Source organism: Capricornis sumatraensis, chromosome 1 (assembly GCF_032405125.1).
Source record: "Capricornis sumatraensis isolate serow.1 chromosome 1, serow.2, whole genome shotgun sequence".
NCBI classification, from domain to species: Eukaryota; Metazoa; Chordata; class Mammalia; order Artiodactyla; family Bovidae; genus Capricornis; species Capricornis sumatraensis.
In genome coordinates, this window is record NC_091069.1 from 262516748 (window position 1) to 262541372 (window position 24625).

At 41.2% G+C, this 24625-nt stretch overlaps 1 protein-coding gene and 1 non-coding gene across 2 annotated transcripts in view; one reads left to right on the forward strand and one right to left on the reverse strand.

The window, feature by feature from the left end:
* KCNH8 (potassium voltage-gated channel subfamily H member 8) overlaps positions 1-24625 on the forward strand; it is a 471946-nt gene that overhangs the window by 274534 nt on the left and 172787 nt on the right. The gene's annotated exons all lie outside the window — the stretch shown is intronic.
* Positions 1642-1714, reverse strand: TRNAC-GCA (transfer RNA cysteine (anticodon GCA)). The gene has a single exon. It is a non-coding gene; the product is annotated as a tRNA-Cys (tRNA).

The following is a 24625-nucleotide window of genomic DNA, read 5'->3' on the forward strand; positions in this document are numbered from 1 at the left end:
AAGATTACACTCTGTGCTGATTTAGGTAGCTCTAGTTCACTGGTTCTCAGAGGGGACAGTGTCATACATGGATACTATTTTAGAAATACATGGGTTTGACGTTAATACATTAGTCATCGCTACCATCATTTGGTATTTGGTGCTTTTAGATCACAGTTTATATATCTTCAAATGAGTTTACCCCAAACCCCGACCAAAAGAACAGAATTCCTGTAAATGCAGTATTTCCTATGAGTGTACATCTGTATTTTCATAATTTCTGATTAGTTCATTTCTTTCTCCTTTTGTCTGCAGTACTTGTTAGCCACAAGTTCTGTTCACCTACATGTCATCAAATTTTGCTGTCTCAGACTCTATTTCTTCATGCCATTTAATTTTAATTATTACCTTGTGACATAATTTAGGTCTGTTTATAGATAAGAAGGAAAGGGGAGAAAGAGTAAGAAATGTTCCAAGATCTAGCTAATCACTGGCCAAGCTAGGACTGAAACTCACTGGTAAGTTGGGAAAAAACAGTAGCGTCCTTATGAGGATTGAGTTAATTATATCAAGAAACAAAATCACTCACACTTGTGTCAGTAGTGATGAGACTGCCTTGGTTTATTTTACTACCCATTATTTTCAGAAAATTAGCACTCTTTAATACATACTGAAAATCCAGTTGATCATAGGAATAAAATAGACCAGAATATTCCACATCCTTAGCTTTCAGGAACACAGGTGCCTGGGGATCATTTACCACTGAAGGGTGTCAGCTTCTCCTAGAGACTTGGCTCAGCACTCTTTAGAAGAGCTAAGATCAGATCTCAAATACTGTCACCCTGCTGCTGCTGCTGCTGCTGCTGCTAAGCCGCTTCAGTCGTGTCCAACTCTGTGCAGCCCCACGGACAGCAGCCCACCAGGCTCCCCCATCCCTGGGATTCTCCAGGCAAGAACGCTGGAGTGGGTTGCCATTTCCTTCTCCAATGCATGAAAGTGAAACGTGAAAGTGAGGTCCCTCAGTTGTGTCTGACTCTGTGCAACCCCATGGACTGCAGCCCACCAGGCTCCTCTGTCCACAGCATTTTCCAGGCAAGAGTACTAGAGTGGGGTGCCATTGCCTTCTCCCTACGGCTACCTAAATCAAGTATCTTTAATCTGCAGTGTTGTGGCCTGGCATGAATTGAATGATTCCCCAACAACATTAGAGGTGATGATTTCCCCTGTCTTTTCTCAATCTTTCATCAGCCCTTCTAGGAACAAGGAATTGAGATGATCTGCATTTCAGCTCCTCTTCCTTTCTTTTGCCCAGGTCTTATGAGGCTTGAGAACGGAAGCTGGGCTTCCAGTACTACAGTCAGGAAGGAAGACCTTAGCTAAAGCCTTAATCACCAGCTTTAGAGGAACAAACTTGTCTATTCAACAACTTCAGGATTTTGTTGGATCTGTGTTCAACTTCTAATAGTATTTCTAAATACGTGTTTGCTTTGTGAAATTTCTCCCCAACCACCTCTTCATGTGCACGATCTGTATGAAGTGAAGTCGCTCAGTCGTGTCCGACTCTTTGCGACCCTATGGACCAAAGCCTATCAGGCTCCTCCGTCCATGGGATTTTCCAGGCAAGACTGCTGGAGTGGATTGCCATTTCCTTCTCCAGGGGATCTTCCTGACCCAGGAATCGAACCTGGGTCTCCCGCATTGCAGGCAGACGCTTTACCGTCTGAGCCACCAGGAAGCCTTTTTCCGTTTAATGTGGACCAAGGAATACTGTTCTTATCCCATTCAACTCCAGTTGGCTCCTCTCCAGTAGAAACTCAAGCCTCAACAGATTTAATTGTTTCAGGATTCTTGAGTGCCTTTTTCTGTTCAGTTCAGTTGCTCAGTCGTGTCCGACTCTTTGTGACCCCATGGACCGCAGCACGCCAGGCCTCCCTGTCCATCACCAAGTCCTGGTGCTTGCTCAGACTCATGTCCTTCAAGTCAATAATGCCATCCAACCATCTCATCCTCTGTCGTCCCCTCTTCTCCCGCCTTCAATCTTTCCCAGCATCAGGGTCTTTTCCAATGAGTCAGTTCTTCGCATCAGGTGACCAAAGTATTGGAGTCTCTTCTGTTAAGGCAAAATAAATAAATCTCAGTGCAGTTTGAAAGTGTATAGACATTTTATTGCCATTTCATTGTTCAACTCACCCCAACTTATATTAGTTTTCCTGAAAAGTGCAAAGATGTTATTTCCCCCCTTCGTTAAATGACTGAAAATTGAAAATATAGACTTTGATAGTGGAGGGAAAGACTTTGAAGAGTAAATAAAGTTGAAATTTCATGGTGATGATGGAATTGCAGTAAATTCTGCTGCTGAATGATTTGGGCATCCTGGTATTCCCAGACTGCACTTTTAGAAGCGTTGGTTAGTTAGCATCTTTCTATCTCTTAGTGTCTGAGTCCTTCCCTCCTATCTCCCTCCCTCTGTTGGACCAATTCTTCCTGTTAATTTCTTTCTGCCTTTTAAATATAGGGTGGCCACGGAAGTCCACACAGCCCTACATCCCCACGTCTGCACAGCTACAGCCCCACAACCCAAAGCCAGAAGCAGGCTGAATTACTCCATTTGGCCATTCACACTGATCTTGAATGGAGTCACAGGGTCTCTCACTAAGAGCAACTCAAGATGACATTCATAGCAGGGCTCAGATTTCACCCTTGTCTCGCGAAGACATTTTAACCCAATGACCAGAGTATTCTCAGTGCCTACATGCACAGGTAACATATTTGGAATATTAGATAAATGAAATGTATTGTGCTGAAAATTATCTGGAAATGAATCAGTGCCCATTTGGCTACTTACCAGCCATTTCCTGCTGAATAAGTCTAAGCCTGAGAACATGGCAATAATTAAACCAAAAAAAGAAAACTACCCTGCCCCTTCATATTCCCAGAGAAATGTACCATATCCTGCATCTTATCTTAAAAGTGGAGAGATTTTATATGTCAGAATGCCTTGGGCAGGAGGGGGAAGACAGTGTCCTGAAAAGTAAGGTGCTACTGTTTCAATTTCATCATTGTTACTAGGAGTTCCAAAATAAGTTGGCTTAAAGGTACATAATTAAGCACTGAAAAACCAACCTTGCATGTGTTTTGCAAATAATATATTTTCATTATTGCTGCTTTAGACATTCCGTGTCCCATGGGAAGAGGAAGTGCTGAGATAAATCAGCTGCTGATAGGTGACCACCGTGTTTTTCTTAATCACGTGAAACTACAAGACAAAATGTTTCCTCATTTGATTCATTCAAAAATAGCAATTCTTATTTTCCTTAGGCTAGAATAATAGGCTTATGTTTGATTATTAAACGTACTTTATTCACCATCATTTCCTATTAGCTAGGTGTTTTGGGAAATATTTTCACCATTCTTTGCTATGAACAAAATCACCCCCAATGACAGTGTTCTAACAAACCAAAACGCTGCACTTTCAAGACCTTTTCTTTTGATTAGTTTACTTTCTCCTCTTCAGATATATTGTGCTAATTACATAAACTTTAAATAGGAATAGTGGAGAAAGACAAGTGGCCTTCAGACACACCCATTCCAATACGGCCATTCCAACAGTAAATATTTCTGGTTGCTGCTTTCTCTCCTTTTCACGTGGTTATAATCATAGTCTACACAAATTTTGGTGCCTCCTTTTAAAGTCACATTTTAATATACATGTTTCTCTGTGTTTTTATGAGTATTTCTAAACATTGAATAGTTGCATGATATTCCGCCATGTGAACGAGCTAGTCTGTGTTCATAATCACGTCTGATTTGTTACCCATTTAGGAAAATTTTTATTTTCTTGCCCCTCAAATAAAATACTGCATTGAACATCTCTGTGAAAAATATGCTTAGTCACTAACTATGAGTCTGAGTGAACTCCGGGAGATGGTGATGGACAGGGAGGCCTGGCGTGCTGCAATTCATGGGGTCGCAGAGAGTCGGACACGACTGAGCGGCTGAACTGAGCTGAACTGAACATGAATCTGTACTGAACGCTTATTGTTTGCCATGTGCTGTTTTAGAAGCTGATGGAGCAGCGAAACAAACGGAGATCCTGCATGTTCTAACAGTAGGCCAGAGAGAAAACAAGCACAGCAATAGCATATCAGACGCGGTGAACTGATGAAGGCAGGCAGGTCCCAGAGTGGGGCAGGGATAGCTGCAGTCCTAAGTGAGGTGGCCAGGAAAGCGGCCCGAGAAATGACTTCAGGGGAAGACAGAAGAGAAGCAAGGAACAAATGTATGTGCTGGTGACCCTTCCAAGGAAAGGAGTGTCTGGTGCCAAAGACCCTGCTCCTGTGGTCAGAAGTATTTTGAGGAACAGAATTGTTGGGCCGAAAAGTATTAATATATTAACATTAATTTAACATTTTTAAAGTTTCATTTTTAAATTACATTATCCTTATAGCAAATATTGGTAGTAAAACTCCACTTGCAATGTGATTTTTCATGCTCATATTTTTTAGAATAATAACCATTGTGAGAAGGCTCCAGGTGCATATGGCTTTCTGAATTTTTTAAATACTATGCAGTCATTTAATAGAGTAATTCAGACATAATAATGTTATTAATATTGTATTATTGTTCCTTATTCCTTTCTTTAAAGATGTTAGATATATAGGAAAAATAGAGTTGTATTTGCCAGACACACACAAAACTTATTTTACAATGCACCTGAATTATTTTAAAATCTGAAACATTTGTGAGATGGCACACTTTTAGGAAGCTTATCTTGGCACACATCCGAGAAGGATGCTGCCTGAGCCTCCCAGATTACTGTAAATAGACATGAGAAGGAACACGCGCTCATGAAATATGAAACAACGGTGCTTGTTTTGAGCGAGGCCAGAAAATCAAGAATGGAACATTACTAAAGTTAGAAACCCAGAAGAAAATGGTGCGTTCTTGATTTAGAAACTTATTGCAAAATAATGAGGTTTGTTTTTTTTTCCATTTGTCTCTTACCCAAATGAGAACTCTACTGTGTCATTCTCAGCCCACTTTTCAAGTATATTTTCTCGCAATATAAAAAAATATTGTGTTCTCTAAGTAAAAATGGCATTGTTCATGTGGCTTATAGTCTGCATTTCAGCTCGTGCACTCAGCATATGCCGTGGGCGTGATCTTTACTCCCATTACCCCCACTGGCTTTTTTAAATTTATTTTTAATTGGAGGATAATTGCTTTACAATGTTGTGTTGGTTTCTGCCATACAACAGCATGAATCATCCATAAATATGCATACATCCCCTCTCTTGAACCTCTCTCCCACGCCCCACACCCCACCCCCTGTCATCACACAGCCCCCTGTGTTATGCAGCAGCTTCCCACCAGCTATCTATCTCACGTGTGGTGATGGACATGTTTGACACTACTGTCTTAATGCACCCCATCCTCTCCTTCCCCAGCTGTGTCCACAGTCTGTTTTCTACAACTGCATCTCTATTCCTGCCTTGCAAATAGGTTCACCAGCACCATTTTTCTAGATTCCACATGTGTGAATATATGACATTTGTTTTTCTCTTTGTAACTTAGTTTACTCTGTATAACAGCCTCGAGGATCATCCATCTCAGTTCAGCTGACTCAAATCGGTTCCTTTTCATGGCTGCATAATATTCCATTGTGTTTATGCACCGCAGCCTCTTTATCCATTCATCTGTTGATGGACATTTAAGTTGCTTCCGCGTCTTGGCTATTGTAAATAGCACTGCAGTGAAACTGGGGTATGTGCGTCTTTCTGAGTTGTGGTTTTCTCACGGAATATGCCCAGAAATGCGACTGCTGGGTCAGAGAGCACTTTTATTTCTCTCTTGTTGATGAGCCTCCGTACTGTTCTCCATGACGACTGCACCAGTTCACAGCTGCACCAACAGTAGAGGAGGGTTCCGTTTTCTCAACATCCTTCCAGCTTTTACTGTTTGCAGATTTTTGATGACGGCCATTCTGACTGGTGTGAGGTGGTTCCTAACTGTAGTTTTGATCTGCATTTCTCAAATAATAAGCGGTGTTAAGCAGCTTTTCACTGACCATCTGTACGTCTTTGGAGAAATGTCTCCTGAGGCCTCTGCCTGTCTTTTGACTGAGTTGCCTGTTTCTCTGATATGAGCCACACTTGCTGCTTGCATCTTTTGGAGATTAACCCTTTGTCAATTGCTTTGTTTGCAATTTTTTTTTCCCACTCTGAGGGCTGTCTTTTCATCCTGTTTATGGTTTCCTTTGTTGTACAAAAGCTTTTAAGTTTAATTGGGTCCCATTTGCTTATTTTTTTTATTTTCATTACTTTAGGAGGACCCCTATCATTTTAACATAAATATATAAGTAATTTAGAAAACCAAATACATATTGAATATTTTGTGAAATTGTTTAAAGATTTTAAATCGCTGAAAACATTACGGTCACTCATCTAACTCACGTGGGTGATGCCACCCGCGTGATCACACTTGGCAGTTCCTCAGCAGAGAATTGAAAGCCCTTCATGGTTTGGACTTCATATCTCTAACCTTTGGCCTATCACCACATGCTCCTCCTTTCTGTGACCCCAGCCACACCGGACCACCAGGGTCCAGCCCCGGTTGGATCTAGGGTATCCAAAGCGTGGATGGCGAGGCAAGAAAGGAATATAGATATAGATTTATAGACTTAGAAATATATAGAGAGATAAGAAAACTGTTAAGAAAATAGAGGAGAGAAAGAGGCTGATATTCCTTGGTTTACACAAAAAGCTAATAAAGTCTCAAGATAAGAACTTGCTGTGTTCACGTAGGCCACAGGCACCCGCTTGAATAGCGGAGTGTGCCCCACCTTGGGCTCCCTCTCACGTGGGTCTTAGAAGCCCGGGCAGAAAAGTGAATGAAAAGAGCCTCTGTGTTCCAAGGGATCAGCCTGAAAAAGAGAGGGAGGGAGAGGGAGAAAGAGAGAGAAAGAGAATTGACATGAGGGAGGCCAAGCTTGTGAAAAAACTCCATAACTTTATTTTCAAAAGGTGCTTATATACCCTAAGTTTTACATAATGGAAGACACAGAGTCACGCAGGGGCAGCAGTCCTGACCTTTGTCGATACCAGGCTTTCTTTCTGCATACCTTTCTGTATACAAAAGGTCTCAGGTGAGTTACATTATCTTCTGGCCAGGAGGCCTGTTAAAATTTTATGGCTTTTTTCCTTGATAAATGTTAATCGACCAGAAAACTCATTTTCCCTTGAAGTGTTTTTCTTTAATCTGCATCACCCTCAAAGTACTAAATAAAGTTACATCCTTACAGAACAAAGGTTCAGTGGGTTACAACAAAGAAAGTGCTTAACTCGAAGATCTAATGTTGCTACTTGTTTTTTCTCTATACCAACTATATTAATTAATGCACTCCTGGGGACACAACAAATAAAAGATATGAAAACTTGGCAGCAAGTATTGGCTCAACAACGAAAACCTTAACCAGTTCTATTCTAATGATTTTTAACTCCTCAAAAGGCTCTACATTCCTAGAATATTTTAAGCTTCCTGTGCCTCTAGTGGTTGGGAGGCTGTAAACAATCATAGGCGTAGTTGTAAAAGTCCGGATAAACCTGTCAGGCAAGTTAGAAAGCTGTCAGAGGGGTTTGAATTGAAACACTCCAATTACACCCAGGAGACGTATTAACTAGAGCTCTAAGTTAATTTTCTTTAGAGAAAGGTGGTCGGGGACAGCCCCCCATTAATGTCAGAAGAGTATAGTATCACAAACAGTAAACAGACGGATTTGGGTTTCGGGGCAGATGCCCGGGCAGATCTAGGGGATCCCTCTGAGTCCTGATCCCGCCTTTGCCTGTCAGGCTGTTCCTCATGACCTTTGTCATGGGTGGGATCTCCCGTGCTGGCTCCCGGCACCGGACCACTCGCAGTCCCTCAGCTGTCTCATTCTCCACATCCTCTGTATTCTCACATCCTCCGTACTTTCTACTCTTGGAGGGAAAAAAGGCAGAATATCCACTTGGCTCCTCTTTACCCAAGAGAATCGTCCTTCTTCTTGAAGTATCACCTATGGCCTCTTCTATGAATCCTTCAACTCTTCTTATGCCTGTGATCGTGAGTCAGGGTTGGCTTTCCCTCCCGCTCTATTGTCCGTTCTTCAACCCCGTATCATACTTGTCTGTCTCTCTCCCCCATATCCATGTCGGAAATAGACTATGAACTCCGGGAGGACATGGACTAGCCAGTATCTTTATTTCTCTAGTTCCTCCAACTGTTACCTGACCCTTAGTACACAGTGAAACTAGTTTACGTACTTCCATAGTTCAGAAAACAAAGTGTGAAATGTAGCTGACTGAGTCGAGCAGCCTTATTTCCAAAGGCAGGCATGTATGGCTTTCTTTGAATGGCTGCACAGGGGACTGTTTTTATTTTTACACAGTATGGACTGCTTTGGAGTTACTGATCCTTAGCAAGTTGGCACCATTAACAAAGAACTCTTAAGCTTTGGTGCTGTGTCCAACTCCTTGAAAATACACCAAGAGCTTGTCAAGACCTTTCAAATGTTGCACTTGACTAAGCATGAGATGAGGCCAGTAATTCTAAAAGTTAGGTGTTGGGATTTTAGCTTCAGTATTAAAGTTTCTGAGGCTGAAGCTTCAATACTTTGGCCACCTGATAGGAAGAGCCAACTCATTGGAAAAGACCCTGATGCTGGGAAAGATCGAAGACAAAAGGAGAAGAGGGCAGCAGAGGGTGAGATGGTTGGATGGCATCACTGACTCAATGGTCATGAAGTTGAGCAAACTCCAAGAGAGAGTGGAGGACAGGGGAGCCTGGTGTGCTCCGTGGGGCCGCAAAGAGTCGGACATGACTGAGGAACCAAACATCAAGGACAGCAAGGTGTTAGGATGCCGTCTCTCTATGAATGGCATCCTAGGAGGGAAATCTACGGACAAGCAGAGACGCAAGGAGATGCGCTAACCCTGACTCAGCTGGACACTCTGCCCACCAGGAAATGTAAGGTCATTCCTGTTGCTCAGCTAATAAGAACTGTCTAGAAGCAGGCCTGGTGAAACCTGCTGCCGTGATTTGGCTGATGGGAAGGGCACTGAAGGAGCTGGAGCCCTTCTCCCTGTGTTTGGGAAGCTCATACGGAAATAGGGGACCTTGTTGAAGTGTGAGAACCGACCAGACAGTAGAAGAGAGATGGGAGCCACGTGGTGTGGCTCCAGGACTGCAGGAGAGACATCTGTGGCGTGTTCTGAAATCGGAGAAACAGTTCGTATTAGCTATGGGTCACAAGGCTGTGATCGGAGAAGACAGGTCTATAGGAAAGTGGGAGAGACCATGAAGACCAAACGCCTGGAATGATGAGGAACTTGGCAAGAGGGCAACGCTGCATAAGCTCTGCTGCGGCCACTCACCGGAGGCAAGCAAAGCCGGCCACCCTGAATGTGTGCGTTCGCACGTGGGAGGGACAGAAGACTCAGAAAGTTATTTTTGTCACCTCTCCCTTAGCTGCCTAAAAGGATTTAGATAGGGGGCCTATTCCAGGAAAAAGAAATATCACCAGAGAGACAGACAGTACCGTGCGAACTAGGCAAGTAAGGTCGGGAGAAAGCCGGCAAAACCTGCTTGTTACGCTTTCTCGGTGCCCCACCTTCCATTTCTACCTGGCCCAGGAAACTTGTTTACCAACATTTGCTCTTTTTTCATCTTCCTGTGAACTGCATCCCTTCTCTTTGAAGTCCCAGACCCCTGACCTCTTTTCTTTAGTCCACAATGAAACATATATCTTATTCTGCCTGCCTTTAGACTTTCCCATGTTTACACAGATTCCCTGTATATATGTATGTAATTAAATTTTATTTTCTCCCACCAATCTCTTGTCTCATTTTAACTACTCAGCCAGTTAAAAGAACCAAGGAGGTTAAAGAAAAATTTTAGCCTTCCTGCTGTCACTGATTCATAATTCTAAGTCTACATTTCCAAGCAAAATGAAATTTATTGATGGAGTGCAGTGACTGAAGTCAAACTAACATGAATAGGGTGAAGATCATACTTGTAGAAGCAGAATTCAGCATAAAGACACTTGATTCCTGGTATCTGGTTTGTTCTATAAACTTATGTTGAATATTGGAAAGTGAGTATGACTTCAAATTGACTACAGTAGGAAAGAAATAAAGTGAGGAAAGATTATGATCTGCTTGTGTTGAATTAGATATTGGCCTGGATAAAACAGATGGTCTCACAAAGACAATGAAAGATGTTAAATCTGGTTTTTAAAATGATTGGTACTTCGTTACTATACAAAATATTTGACTATTTAAAGCATATCTATTGGCATTAGCTCATTTAAAACTTAGATACACCCTTTAAGTAGATGGAAGTTGCAAAAGGCTACCGCTGTTTGTCTTGTCTCACAGTATTTTAAGGTTGACTCTATGTGAGTGCATGCTTGCATGCTAAGTCGCTTCAGTCGTTTCCAACTCTTTATGACTCTGTGGACCATTGCCCATCAAGTTCCTCTTTCCCTGGGGTTCTCCAGCAAGAACACTGGAGCAATCCCTGCGTCCTCCTCCAGGGGATCTTCCTGACCCAGGGATCGAACCCGAGTCTCCTGCATTGGTGGGCGGGTTCTTTACCGCTAGCACTGCCTGGGAAGATTGCATATGCCATAGTATAATAAAGAATGAAATTTGATGATAATATTTATTCCAGTTTATAGATAAGGAAATGGAAGCTTAACACGGTTAAGTCACTTTAAAGGAAAAGAAACATAAAGGGAGCCGAGAAGGAAACATTTGGAACAGTAGGTTTAAGAGAAGCATTCTTACGTTTGTAAAAAGCCCTCAGAAGTTTTCCAGTCGCTTCTCGTCTCTTGTTTGTCAAATGGTGCTGGTTGGTCTTTTTCTGACTCTTTCTAGACTCTCTGGGTGTCTCCTGAGAGCTTGATCGTCTGAGCATGGTTGTAGTAGTAAAATAAATTTTCATGTTTATGGGGCACATTTATGCTAAAGAAGTATTTATTTTTTTATCTGAAGTTCAAAGTTAACTGGCTGTCCCACATTTAATTTGCTGAACTTGTTAAGTGGCCACAAGGGTGACCTCAATGAACCATATTAATGCCCTGGGCTTGGCAAGCCCCCCAGGAGGTTGAATGCTCAGGCATGGCTGCAGGAAGGGTTTGTGTGGAAATGATGCTGACTGGTTTTTGATTAGCCATTGAGAAAGAAATGCTGCTGCTTAGGAGTTCTGCCATCCTTAGGAGAGGCTGGAGAGCTGGGTGAGTCTTTACCTATAATTATAAAGTCACATTTTGATTTGATTGTTAAGAACAGCCACCCGGCTGCTGCTTCTTGAGTCTGGGAAATCTTAAATTGCTAAGTTAATGGAAGGAGAGAACTGTGGGCTTTGCTTTGTGCATTAGTTAGATTTAACAGGATATTATGGTGAGAGCTGCAACATTACTGCAGTGGCTTGTGAGCTGCAGAAATTTATTCTCTCTCACCTAATGTTCTGCTGAGTATATTGAAGACAGGGGTTGGGACTAGTGGTTCTCTCACGTAGTCATTTATGGGCAAAGACTAACAGTGTCTCTACCATCTTTAGTAGATGGTGAAAGCTTGTTGTTGAATCACGCAAAAATGCCAGGATTCTTGGCCCCCAGAAGAGAATTCAATCTGGGGCCAGAGATGAGGCTTGATCAGAGCTTTTGTGTAATAAAGTTTTATTAAAGTATAAAGGAGATAGAGAAAGCTTCTGAAAAAGGCATCAGAAGGGGGCAGAAAGAGTACCCCCCTGCTAGTCTTCAGCTGAATGTTATATAGTCACTGTTGCTGCTAAGTCGCTTCAGTCGTGTCCGACTCTGTGCGACCCCATAGACGGCAGCCCACCAGGCTCCCCCGTCCCTGGGATTCTCCAGGCAGGAACACTGGAGTGGGTTGCCATTTCCTTCTCCAATGCATGAAAGTGAAAAGTGAAAGTGAAGTCGCTCAGTCATGTCCGACTCTTCGTGACCCCATGGACTGCAGCCTACCAGGCTCCTCCATCCATGGGATTTCCCAGGCAAAGTACTGGAGTGGGGTGACATCGCCTTGTTAATGAAAGAAAGGAATGTCTTAAAACTCAGAATGGCACCAGGCCCCTAACCCATAAGATGCATTTTGGGATAATCTTGGCACCAAATGGTTCATCCTGGGCCATAAGATGATTAACTTGAATCTTGAAGAAGGGCAGATCACCATATAAATAGTTTCATTTACATAGATTAGGGGAACAATATCTGAGTATAACATACTGGTTTGTCAAGTAGGTTCTGAGCCAAGAGACAGAACCAACTTGAAGACAGAGTTTGGGGTAAATGCATAGTACATTAGCATAGCTTAAGATAAACATTTCCATAAGAAAAAGGCATTGGTTAACTTCAGGTGAAACCAGGTGTCATTATGGCAACACAGAATTTTAAAATTTGTATAGAGAAGGAAAAATATTGCTAGTGTGTTTCCTCCTGCCGCTTAAGAAAGATAAAAACGTCTGACACTTGCAGGCTATTTCCTCCTCTGGAGACCCCCAGCCTTCCTGCCTGCTACCCTCTCAGTGGCTTCTAGGATCACTTCATTCCTTATTCCAGCCAGAAGAGCAGAAATGCAAGAGCGTGAACAAGTTAGCATGCACAGTTTTATGGACAAAGCTTAAAACCGACACACAACACTCCTGTTTGCAAAAGGTTAGCTCTGTGACCACAGTAGTTGCAAAGGAGGCTGGGAATGTAATCCTGCTGTTAATTATTCTATTAATTAATAGAACAGGTTCTATTACTACTACTGTGGAAAAGGGGGAATATGAATTTAGGTGAAACAATGTAATCTACATTATATCCTCGAGTTGCTTTACAGGGCTTTTAGGTTGAGGGAAAGAGACAGAAAAAGAGCAAGGTAATATTTTAAATATTAGAGGGAACATACTTTAAGGGCGTGTCATGTTCCTTTGGGTATAATTCTGACCCTGTGAATGATCTTTACTCACTGAGTTCAGATCCTAATATGAACATGATATATAAATTTTCTACTTGAAAAATTAATAAATATGCTATTTCTCCAGTCATTTATGAAAAACTTTGCTCTCACGTTTTTTAATGCATTTCAAATCTTGTGTATTACAAGACAGCAGGCCAGTTCTTCCCAAGTGGTGAAGTCTGTTGATAAGCAAAGATAATACTTATTAGATAATAATTGCTCATTAAAAGTGCCATATGAAAAAAAGTAGGAGGAGGGATTTTGAACTCTGATGGAGGGTGACGTTTGACCAGATCAACCCCTATCTTGCACATCTTTATTAAGATAATACGAATGAATTTTTATCATCAAGAGATGTATTTTCATGACAGATTGAAAATCTGAACTTGCCAAAACCATGAAAAGTCTGATAACAATTGAAATATACAGAATGCTTAACCAAAACCAATCCAGAGCCAAGTTAAAGGTCAGTTCTGTTTGAATCTCCCAATAGCAAAAATGCATGCCTGCTTCCATTTAAATTTATGTTCAGAATAGTGTGATACTGATGGACATTCAAAGGCTAAATAAGCACAAAGCATTAGCGTGGGTGATGGAAATCATCAAAACCACTCAAAGCCTAGTAACACGCTGTGGACTGCCAGATACTGCATCCGCACTACCCAGGTGACGGATGCCTCAAAAAACAATATTTTTTTTTACAGTTTGTGGCAGTGTTCAGTCCTGAGTAACCTGAATTTTGTAGCACCTTCTTACTCTAGCCCCAGTAAAGACATGGTTTTGTTCATATTGCTAGAAAAATAGCAATAAACCTATCTCAGTATAATAAAAGAATAATTTGAGGACAAGACCTTTCCTGAGTATATGAAGAGATTATTTTAAAAAATAGATGTGTTTTGTAAAACTGTATTTATTTTTGCACCAACAAACACTTCCCTATAAGTAGAAAACAAGTAGAAATAAGTAATTAACTAGAAAATATTGTAAGTAGAAAAACCTAGAGTTCATGAGTTTTGAGAGTTGTTTCATTCTCTGTGGACTATCACTGAGAAACTTTACAGACTATGTTTTCATTATATAAACAGATATGGGAGCAATTTCTTCCCTCCCCTCCAGAAATACCATATAATAAGTTTAAAGGATAGATTCTGTAAGAACATAAAAAAAGCCTTCAGTGTGAAATACAAACACACAAAATAACTGGGGAGTTCATTTGTCTTGAGGCTGCAGCTCTGACAGTGGCCCCTTTGACACTGTGCATTCCCGAATCGTAGTGAAGCCCCTGGGGAACATCCTCTGCCCTGACTCTTAAGCCGCGTGCATTGGACTGAGCTGCCGCTGGAAGCCCTCCTGCCGCACCCCGGCACTGCTCCCTCAAGCTGAGCGCCAGTGTGGTCATTCAGAGTTTTAGCTCTGCTCGCCTTGTGGTTTCCTGTCTTGGCTTTGGGGAGCCCGCTGCCGTGATGAATTCTTGGCCCCTAAAGGCCTGGTGATCTGATGTGAAGAACTGACTCGTTAGAAAAGACCCTGATGCTGGGAAAGACTGAAAGCAGGAGGAGAAGGGGACAACAAAGAATGAGATGGTTGGATGGCATCACTGACTCAACGGACATGGGTATACTGATGGGCAGGGAGGCCTGGCATGCTGCAGTCCATGGGGTCACAAAGAGTTGGACATGACTGAGCAACTGAAATGAACTGAACTGAACTGAAAACCCTGGTGATAGTGACTTGACTTATTAGGTCAACAAATATTTATTATATATTTATTTATAATGAATATTAGGTCAATAAATATTGATTAGGTCAATTTATTAAAAGCCAAGAGTTAGAGAGGCAAGAGTCAGTAGAAAGGAAACGTGCTTTAATCAGAGTAGCCACGGACGACCGCAGTGGTCCAATGGTTGAGTCCGCCTTGCAATGCAGGGGACACCCATTCGGTCCCTGGCCCAGGAAGGCCCCGCTCGCCTGGAGCATCTCAGCCCAGGTGCCAGAGCTGCTGTCTGTGCCTGCAGCTGCTGAGGCTTGCGTGCCACAGTGACTGTGCTCTGAGACAAGAGGCCTCTGCACTGCAGCTAAATAGGCCCCCAGTCGCTGCAACTTGAGAGAGCCTTGCGCAGCAGCAAAGACCTGGTGCAACCAAAAATAGCCAAATAAATACAATTATTTTAAAAAATAAAAAAGAATAGCAATCTGAGGAGAAGGTGGACTTCTGTCTTGAGACCAACTCTGAAGATCCTGCTCCGCCAAGATAGGTTTTTAAATGGAAAAGGGGGAAGGATCTCAGTGAATCGTGGAGGCAGGACGTTGGGCTCCGCGTCCTCCTCTGTTGCATGTCGAGCGGACGTCTCTCCCTTCTCATGTTGCCTTCCCTGCATGATATGCCTGCAGGATCGCTCAGGGGGCTGTTGCAGGTAGAGAGCTAACTATTCTGTAACTACACTCTTCACTCTTCTTTTTGCCTAGGAAAAGAATCGGCAGGCTGGGCAAGGGATGGTGAGCACTCAGAGGGCGTAAGTCAGGAGCTAGGCTAAGTTGCCTGGTGATCTCATCCCTGTAATCACGAACTTTTAAAGTCAGAGGGGAAGAGGAAAGGGCAAACGGGACAGGGAAGAGGCATGGCTTTCAACCGGGCTACATTCTCAAGTAGCCCTGAGGGAGATTTAGTAAAACAGACACCATTCTGCTTTGCAACTTGCCCTTTTGATTTCAGTGACCTGGAATATAATACTGTGCTCCCCAGCTTTGGCAAACGTTTTACTCGAACGTTACTGAAATCAGATGGGTGTGGCGTGAGAATATCGATCTTTCTGTGATTTTACTCTTCACAGTGACTAAAAATAGACTGAATTACGGAAACCACAAGTGGAAAGGCAATTCTAGCATAGCGCAAATGTAACTTCTACTGATGGCATTCCTAAAAATAATTATGGAATTATAATGTGCTTAAGCGAGGGTCCGTATTTCTCATCATCAGTCATGGCTCCATTATTTCAAACACTTCAAATTTAGGATCTGAAATTCAAATATTTCAAATAAAAATCCATCTAGCTTTTTCAAATGTAAGTTCAGATTAGTTAGTGACTAATCAACTTGTGCTTTAAAAGTCAGATATATTACTCATATTTTGAATGCTATTGAGAATCCTAAAATATAGCTTGGACATATCTATTTCTGACTCTGCTGATTCTAACAGATAGGCGGTTCACTGGAACAAAATATAGAGGCCAGAAACAGATTTATACATATATGATCTCCTGATTTATGACAAAAATGTCACTGAAATGCTTTGGAGAAATAATAAAATTTTCTAAAACGGTGCTGGGCCAGTTGGTTATCCACTGGGAAAATGTAACTCTTGACCCCTGCATTCACACCATACACAGAGTCAGTTGCGAATGGATCACTGATGAAATACACAAGTTAAAAAGCAAAACGTCTAGAAGATATTGTAGAATCTCTTAATTGCCTTGGCATAGGCATAAATTACTTAAACAGACACAATGCACAATCAGAATATATGCTAACAATTCCTACAAATCAGTGAAAAGAATGAAGCCAACTTCAATATACAAAAGTCCTATACCGACATTTCAGAAAGGAAGGAGAATACCCAGATGTGTAATAAATTGTGCTCAATATCATTACGAAAATGAAAATAATTTCATTAGCACTAGAGTCCTTTAAATAAAAGACAAATCACCAAGGTCGCAGGAAGACGTGAGCAACTTGAAATGTCATACACTGTTTGTAGAAATGTAAGTTAGTACAGTCTCTTTGTTAAACTCTTTGCCAGCATAAACGAAACTACTTAATTACTTTTTGACTCAGCAATTTGATTCATAGTATCAACAGACACGCCTATTCCTATACAAGGAAAAGTATAAATACTTTATGTGTACATATATACATATATAACATACATACATATTTATTTATGTATTTATAAAAGTATTAACTATAATCGTCCAAATTAGAAGCAAAACCCAAACCAAATTTTCAGCACCAGCAAACCTAAGAAGCAAATCTCTGTACAGTTTTACAATGAAAGTCTCTTTAGCGAAGGAGTGAACGGGGTACCATGGTACCAAATTGAGGAAAATCACGTAAGCAATGTCTAGTGAAAGAATTTATACACAAGAGTACATACCACCCGATTCCTATTAGCTTCCAACTAATTAAGCAAAACTAATCTATGATGATTGGGGCAATAGTGACTTTGGGTGGTTAGTGACTGGATGGATCATGGACGCTTCTGGGTTTCTGTCCTAGTTATATCTCTATCCACCATAATGACAAGGATGGTCAACTTTAGGGAAATTTATAAAGTCATCCATTTAAGACTAGTGTACTTTATGGTATATATGTAATACTCAAAATAAGACACTTTTAAACAGTCAGTGCATGTATAGTGCTTAAGCCTTATCACAGAGCAAAAATTCAATACATTACCTGTGACTATTGTTATTTTGCTATTATTTTATTGTCCTTTTAATATCATTGTATGATGTGTATCAGCTCTATAAAGTAACAATAAAAATAACAGTATGAATATGCCAGGCAACCTCAGATGTCACTCATGGTCCTTATTACCCAGTTTTGAAGCTTATGGAGTGGCAGTCTCACTACAGGCAGCAGTAGCAGCAAACACAACTCATACCTGCCCAGTGGTCTACCTCTTGGGACCCTGGTTCCAAATTCAAACTGTGAGCCACTGTGCTCTCTATACAGCCTTTCAGAAAGGTCTTTCAGGATGGGCCAGGGTTTGCTGTGGTAACAGGCAGTGTCCAACTCTCAGGGGGATGTGCACAGAGACGTGTGAGCCCAGCAGTCGCTCTGAACCCCAGGCTTATAGATGCTCCAGCTTGTCGCGTAACCATCAGGGCATGGAGAAGAAAGCGTGAGGAGCTGCCCGCTGGCTCTCACACCTTTGCCTGGAAGTGTCTCAGGATGTTCCTGCCCTCACAGTTTTAGCCGCAGTGCGCCATAGAGACGTGCTTAATCCCTCCAGGTGGTGGAAACTACAATCATTCCAGGAGGTGGAGAGCCAGGAAGATTTGGTGAATAGCACTAAAGATTATCATGAGTTACGAAGGAAAAGGGTATTCTTTTCCTCAAATATGGAAATGAACATGAAAGTCCTAAGTAAAATGTAAAATGTTGCATACCTGTGGAAACTCTTACTATTTAATCCAACATTTTTCTCTCCAATGAGGAGATACATGTTGGATTTCACACTGGGGCAAACATTAATTGTATTAACACATGTTTTGTTATCCATGTTAGTCTTCATTAACTCTAAGTTTTGTTACTTGGATAACCAATATTTACTTCTTATGAAATTAGTATATTTTGACTATTTTTTAAATTTAATGACTGGTTATTATAGACGTTATAGTCCTTATGTTTTCTATTAGAGTTAAATTTGGAAATTTTGCCAGTTGAAAGCTATAACTATAAACAGGATAAATATGCCAAAGACTTTCTATAATTAAGTAGTTTATATGTCAATCATGGTTTTTCAGCAGGTTTAAATCATTAAGCTATTTTTACCAAAAATGATCCAGTAATTCCAAAGTTCAATATCTAATCTAGAGTTACATGGCATATGAAAAAGTAAATAACTTACAGGGAGCCAAAATTGGTGGTTTTACACAGACTTAACGTGCATGTCATGTGGAAGTGTTTTGAGATGGTAACCTTATACAGTAAAATGAAAGGGACGCACAGATTCAGTATACTAAGATAATCAGTTACAGGTGATAATCGGCAGTTTTCACAGAGGTCTGCAGAGAACGTGTGCTGTGCCCTTTGACCTGCCAGCATACTCACAGATGGGGCTTCCTCGTGGACTGACGTCACATAATAACAACAGGAGTCCAAGGTCCTCCTCGCAGGCAGGCCTCTTTGGGATGCCTCTTCTGCCTTCAAGTGCCACGAACGCTGTGTGGGGCAAAGAACACAAGTCTTCAGTCTCAGCACTTTCCTAGTACTTAAGGATGTTGCCAGACTGAACGGCATAGCTATGCTCTGGATCTTCTAACGAAGAATGTTGTTGCTGCTGTTGTTGTTTAGACTCTAAGTCATGTCCAACTCTTCCCGACCCCCTGGACTGTAGCCAGCCAGGATCCTCTGTCCATGGGCTTTCCCAGGCATGAATCCTGGAGTGGTTTGCCATTTCTTTCTCAAGAGGACCTTTCTGACTCAGGGATCAAACCTGCCTCTCTTGCATTGGCAGGCAGAGTCTTTACCACTGAGCCACTCCAGATGCCCCCCAGTAAAGAATAGAAACAGCCAATTGGGAGCAATCTATTCAAAACCCCCAACATTTGGGGTTTTAAGTGGGCAAAATGCCCCAGCCAATAGTAATGTAAGAGGTTTTTTGTTTTCTAAAGATTCCCCAACCATTTACTAAGGCTGTATTACTAAAAGAAAAAATTCTAAATGCATTACCACCCAATAGACAAGATCTTTTAAATGTGAAGGCATGAAGTGTCGATGAGACTGTGAAGTAATGAGAACTCTGCAAACACTGCGTTGGGAGTGTCTGCTGCTGTCTTCCCACAGGACAGGCTACATCTGGGGATCAACTTCCGTCTTTCCAGGTTGGGAAGGGAGCAGGAATGCTACTGAAAGAGTATGTCTTACTTTTAAGCAAATAGGAGGAGGGTAGGGAGCTTTTTGGCTTCTGCTTCTTCTCAATTGCCTTCAGCTCAAAATAATTCTTATGCCAAAGTGGCATATTTGAGGATGGCATATTTTGCTGCGCTTTCAAGACCTTACTTCAAAAATGACAGTAGTCAGCTTGCATGAGTGTTTGTTTTTCTTTTCTTCATTGTGTTAAAGACTTTGAAATTTCTTTTTGAAATAAAAAACAATAGTGCAGCTCACTGCGTAAAATGAATAAAAATTCAGTCTGGAAAGAGGAAAGAGAAAGAAAGAAAGGAAAGGAGGCAACAGCCCCAGCTGGGTCTCCTTGAGACTTTGCTGTGAAAACCAAAAACGAGAGGAAAAATATAGGACTGGGAAGAGGAAGTTGTATCAAGAAGAGACAATTGACAAAGAAACCAAACCTGAAAAAGAGACATGTATCCCATTATTCATTGCAGCACTGTTTACAATTGCCAGAACATGGGAGCAACCTAGATGTCCATCGACAGACGAGTGGCTAAAGAAGTTGTGGTACACATACACAATGGACTATTACTCAGCCATAGAAAGGAATGTGCTTGAGTCAGTCCTAATGAGGTGGATGAACCTAGAACCTATTATACAGAGTGAAGTAAGTCAGAAAGAGAAAGGTAAATAGTGCATTCTAACACACATAATATGGAATCTAGAAAAATGGTACTAAAGAATTTATTTGCAGGGCAGCAGTTGAGAAACAGACATGGAGAACAGACTTATGGACACGGGGCGAGGGGAGGAGAGGGTGAGATGCATGCAGAGAGTAACATGGAAACTCACATTATCAGATGTAAAACAGATACCCAACAGGAATTTGCTGTAGGTCTCAGGCAACTCAAACAGGGGCTCTGTATCAGCCTAGAGGGCTGGGGTGGGGCGCGAGATGGGAGGGAGGTTCAAAAGGGAGGGGATAGGTGTATATCTGTGGCTGATTCATGTTGAGGTTTGACAGGAAACAACAAAATTCTATAAAGCAGCTATCCTTCAATTTTAAAAAATTAATAAATTTTAAAAAAAGAGAGACAATTGAAAGAAAAGGAGCTGCCTGGGGCACAGAAAGAACTTGATGACGGATATTGAATATTTGTAAGAAGGGCTTGGAGAGGACAGCATATTCTGTGCCTCGTGAAGGATGGATCAAGCTAAGACAGCGCTCTCAAAAGGCAGAAGGCTAAACATTGCTGGAAGTAAGAGTTCCTGGTTGATTGCATCTTTATGAAGCATGTTGTGGATAGGGTTATTCCATTCAAACAGAGATTAGGTTAGAAGGTCTTCCCTTCTGGGTGAGTCCATCTGATACGGATGTTGAGGGCCAAAAGTGAAGTAAATGTCCACCACGGCCCTGGGACGAAACGGAAGCCAGTGACAGCATCGACCACTCCTGGCCCAGCCGGCTGCCTTCTCTCAGCCCTGCCTTTCCTTCTGCAGGTAACTGCCCTTAAATGTTGCTTCTCACTGTGCCTGCTGCCCTTTCTTTCCCCAGCACTTCTCATTAAGATAAGCGAGAGGGACGAAGGCTAACAAGATGAGCAAGGATCCAGTCATATGAGAATCTCATCCACTAATCCTGGTGATCAGTTAAAACAGCTATTTCTAGAATGACAAGTCCCCATGGTTTTACCGGTAGTCATGCATGGATGTGAGAGTTGGACCGTGAAGAAGGATGAACGCCGAAGAATTGATGCTTTTGAACTGTGGTGTTGGAGAAGACTCTTGAGAGTCCCTTGGACTGCAAGGAGATCCAACCAGTCCATTCTGAAGGAGATCAGCCCTGGGATTTCTTTGGAAGGACTGATGCTGAAGCTGAAGCTCCAGGACTTTGGCTACCTCATGCGAAGAGTTGACTCATTGGAAAAGACTCTGGTGCTGGGAGGGATGGGGACAGGAGAAGGGGACGACCGAGGATGAGATGGCTGGATGGCAGCACTGACTCGATGGACGTGAGTCTGAGTGAACTCCAGGAGTTGGTGATGGATAGGGAGGCCTGGCGTGCTGCGATTCATGGGGTCGCAAAGAGTCAGACACGACTGAGTAACTGAACTGAACTGAGCTGAGCAAGCCTCTTCATTAATCCACTTGCAGTTATTCATTTTTCCCACACCTTCTAGCCCAAATTTGCTGTGACACCCTACCATGTTCAAAGGAGTGTCTCACAAGCAATGAAAAAAAGACAGGGTATCTTTAGAATATTGGTTGGCAGCTGGTTCAGTTAAATCTCTCCCCACCCATGCTGTGCTACACTGATTAACTTGTGAAGAAATGGCTAAATGAAGATAGTAACTATTTGCGTTTGGTGCGTATGCCCTCATGAACATCATTATATTTTAATTCACTTTTCAGTGAGTAAGCCGATATTATTTTTTAATGATTTCCCATCTTGCATGCATGCTAATAAAGAAAGGAAATCTACTAATTTATGCCATATCAACTTTAACCTTTTTTGGGGTACTTTCTAATTGCATTGTTCTGGAGGAAATCAAACTGGAAAAGCTAGGTTTAATCTTCTTGCCTTTTAGTTCTCATACACAATCATTTAGTGAGAGAGAGAAATAAAACACTCGTTTTTGGAGTTTAACAATATGAGGACAGTTATCTCTCTATTATTTCTCTTTATTTTCAATCAGGCTTATGTAAAACCTGAATACAGCAAGGTAAACTGCTTATCCTGCAAAATAATTCAGGGCCATCCAAATCCTCAGAGAATTCAATTATGTTCTGTCTCATTTTGATGGGGTGGATTATGATCCATTCTTTTTGAAATTCTGTAAATCACATGTATGTATGGTAATTCCCTGTTTACTTATTTACTTCACATGATACAAGCAGGTGTGTCCCGAGAGATTATACATATACACATACAAGAGGCATTAACACTTCTAGGTGCTAAATCTGTATGAGTCAGTTTGTTTCAATTTTGGTAATAATTTTCTTGATTCAAATTGTGCATATTATGTGTATCTATGCACAGTTGTGCATGTTGTTAATAAATGAAATTAGCAAGAAAAATTAAAGATCTGAATATTACAGAATTTTCACATATTTTTCAACATACAGTTGAAAGTTTTCATCAAAAATTATATTGCAATATAATGAAAAACCTTATACATAGGCTTTCTTAGATGTCTCAGAATGAAAGCCTTACTGCCATTTAGGTAGGTTGTGGATTGTCTGGAGGAGACCGCATTCTTAGCGCAGCATCTGAATGAGTCGCTGATTTAATTCACTGAAGATGTGAAACTTTCTGGGAGGTGAGACACTTCAGGGGGAAGCATGGTTGGTCAGTCTCCACTTTGCACCCACAGTTCTTGGTCCTTGTACGAGGGACACTGGTTCTGGAAGGCTTTTTTTCCCCCCTCATCATTACTTAACCTTATTCTGTGTTTCCCTCTTTCATAAACAGCTTGTACTCCCCATCTGGCTCTTCCATTTAAGGGAATATTTACTTGGCCACCACATCCTTATCAGTGGGGAGAATACAGAGTGTTTTCTCCATTCTCCCTGGACGAGCGCTTAATCCTTGTATTCCTAGAATCAAAGACAGTTCATTCCCCTGCATTCAATTCTGTGACCTGGTTTAATATCCTTTTACCTGGGTGCTTCCAATGCTGAATTGAATCTAAGGGCTACAATCGGAAACACATTTCCTTGCACTGAACTATTGTTATTGCCTCTAAAATTTATTTGAAAGTGGTGGTGTTGTTCAGTTGCTCAGATGTGTCTGACTCTTTGTGACCCCATGGACTGCAGCGTACCAGGCTTCCCAGTCCTTCTCCATCTTAGGGAGCTTGCTCAAACTCATGTCCATTGAGTCAGTGATGCCATCCAACCATCTCATCCTTTGCCGTCCCCTTCTCCTCCCGCCTTCTGTCTTTCCCAGCATCAGGGTCTTTTCCGATGAGTTGGTTCTTCACATCAGGTGGCCAAGTATTGGAGCTTCAGCCTCAGCATTTGAAAGTGTAGTGAATCTTTAAGATAATGGAATTGCCTGTCAAATGATGTCTTGTTTCTCTCTTGCTTACTACCCTCATGACCTTAAACAATTTTCTTAAGTTTCCAAGTCATTGGTAAAATGTCAGTAATAGTACACCAGAGAGAGTCGGCGTGGGAACCACACAGACTAATATACATGAAAATATGTCTTGCAAATCACAGTACAACAGAACTCTGTCTGTTCTTACATGCATGACAAAAGTAGCTTTAAAAAGAAATCAGCTAGCTAGAAATAATTCTGTAATAGCCTAAATGGGAAAATAATTTAAAAAGAATAGATACATGTATCTGTATAATTGACCCACTTTTCTATATACCTGAAACTAACACAACATTGTAAATCAACTATACTCCAATATAAAATAATTTTTTTAAAAATAAAAATAATATGTTGTGAATCAACTATACTTCAATAAAATTTTTAAAAAAGTTTAAAAATAAAGAATAAATAAAAATAATACTCATCACTCACTCAAGAAACCTGCAATCTTTGTACAATACCATTGTCCTAGAAAGAACGTAGTATATGTCTAGGTTTTTCCCTGAAAATAAACCTAGTAGTATTCAAGTACTTCAAATATATATTTGCATCCTTTTTCTACTAATGCTCTTTGTGTATAAAAGTCTTATCATGATTTCTTTTTAAGTTTAAAATAATAGTATCTTCTTTTCATCCAATTAAATTGAACTGAGTAGCAGATTATTTTTAAGAAGATTTCTAAATGGATATTCTGTAACGACTCATCCAAGAAAACACGTTTTCTTTTCAGAAGTCTGCACTTCTATTTTATTCTTGAGTCAACCACATAATTAACCATAGAGCTTTAAAAAATGTTTGTTGTATCAATCAACCAAAGGGATCAGTCATTTCTTCATTCCTCCATTTAGTGGAGTGCCCCACATATGTGGATGGTGGCAGTGGGCTTTCTATAAAATTTGTGATAGAATCTGGTGTTTGGTTAGTA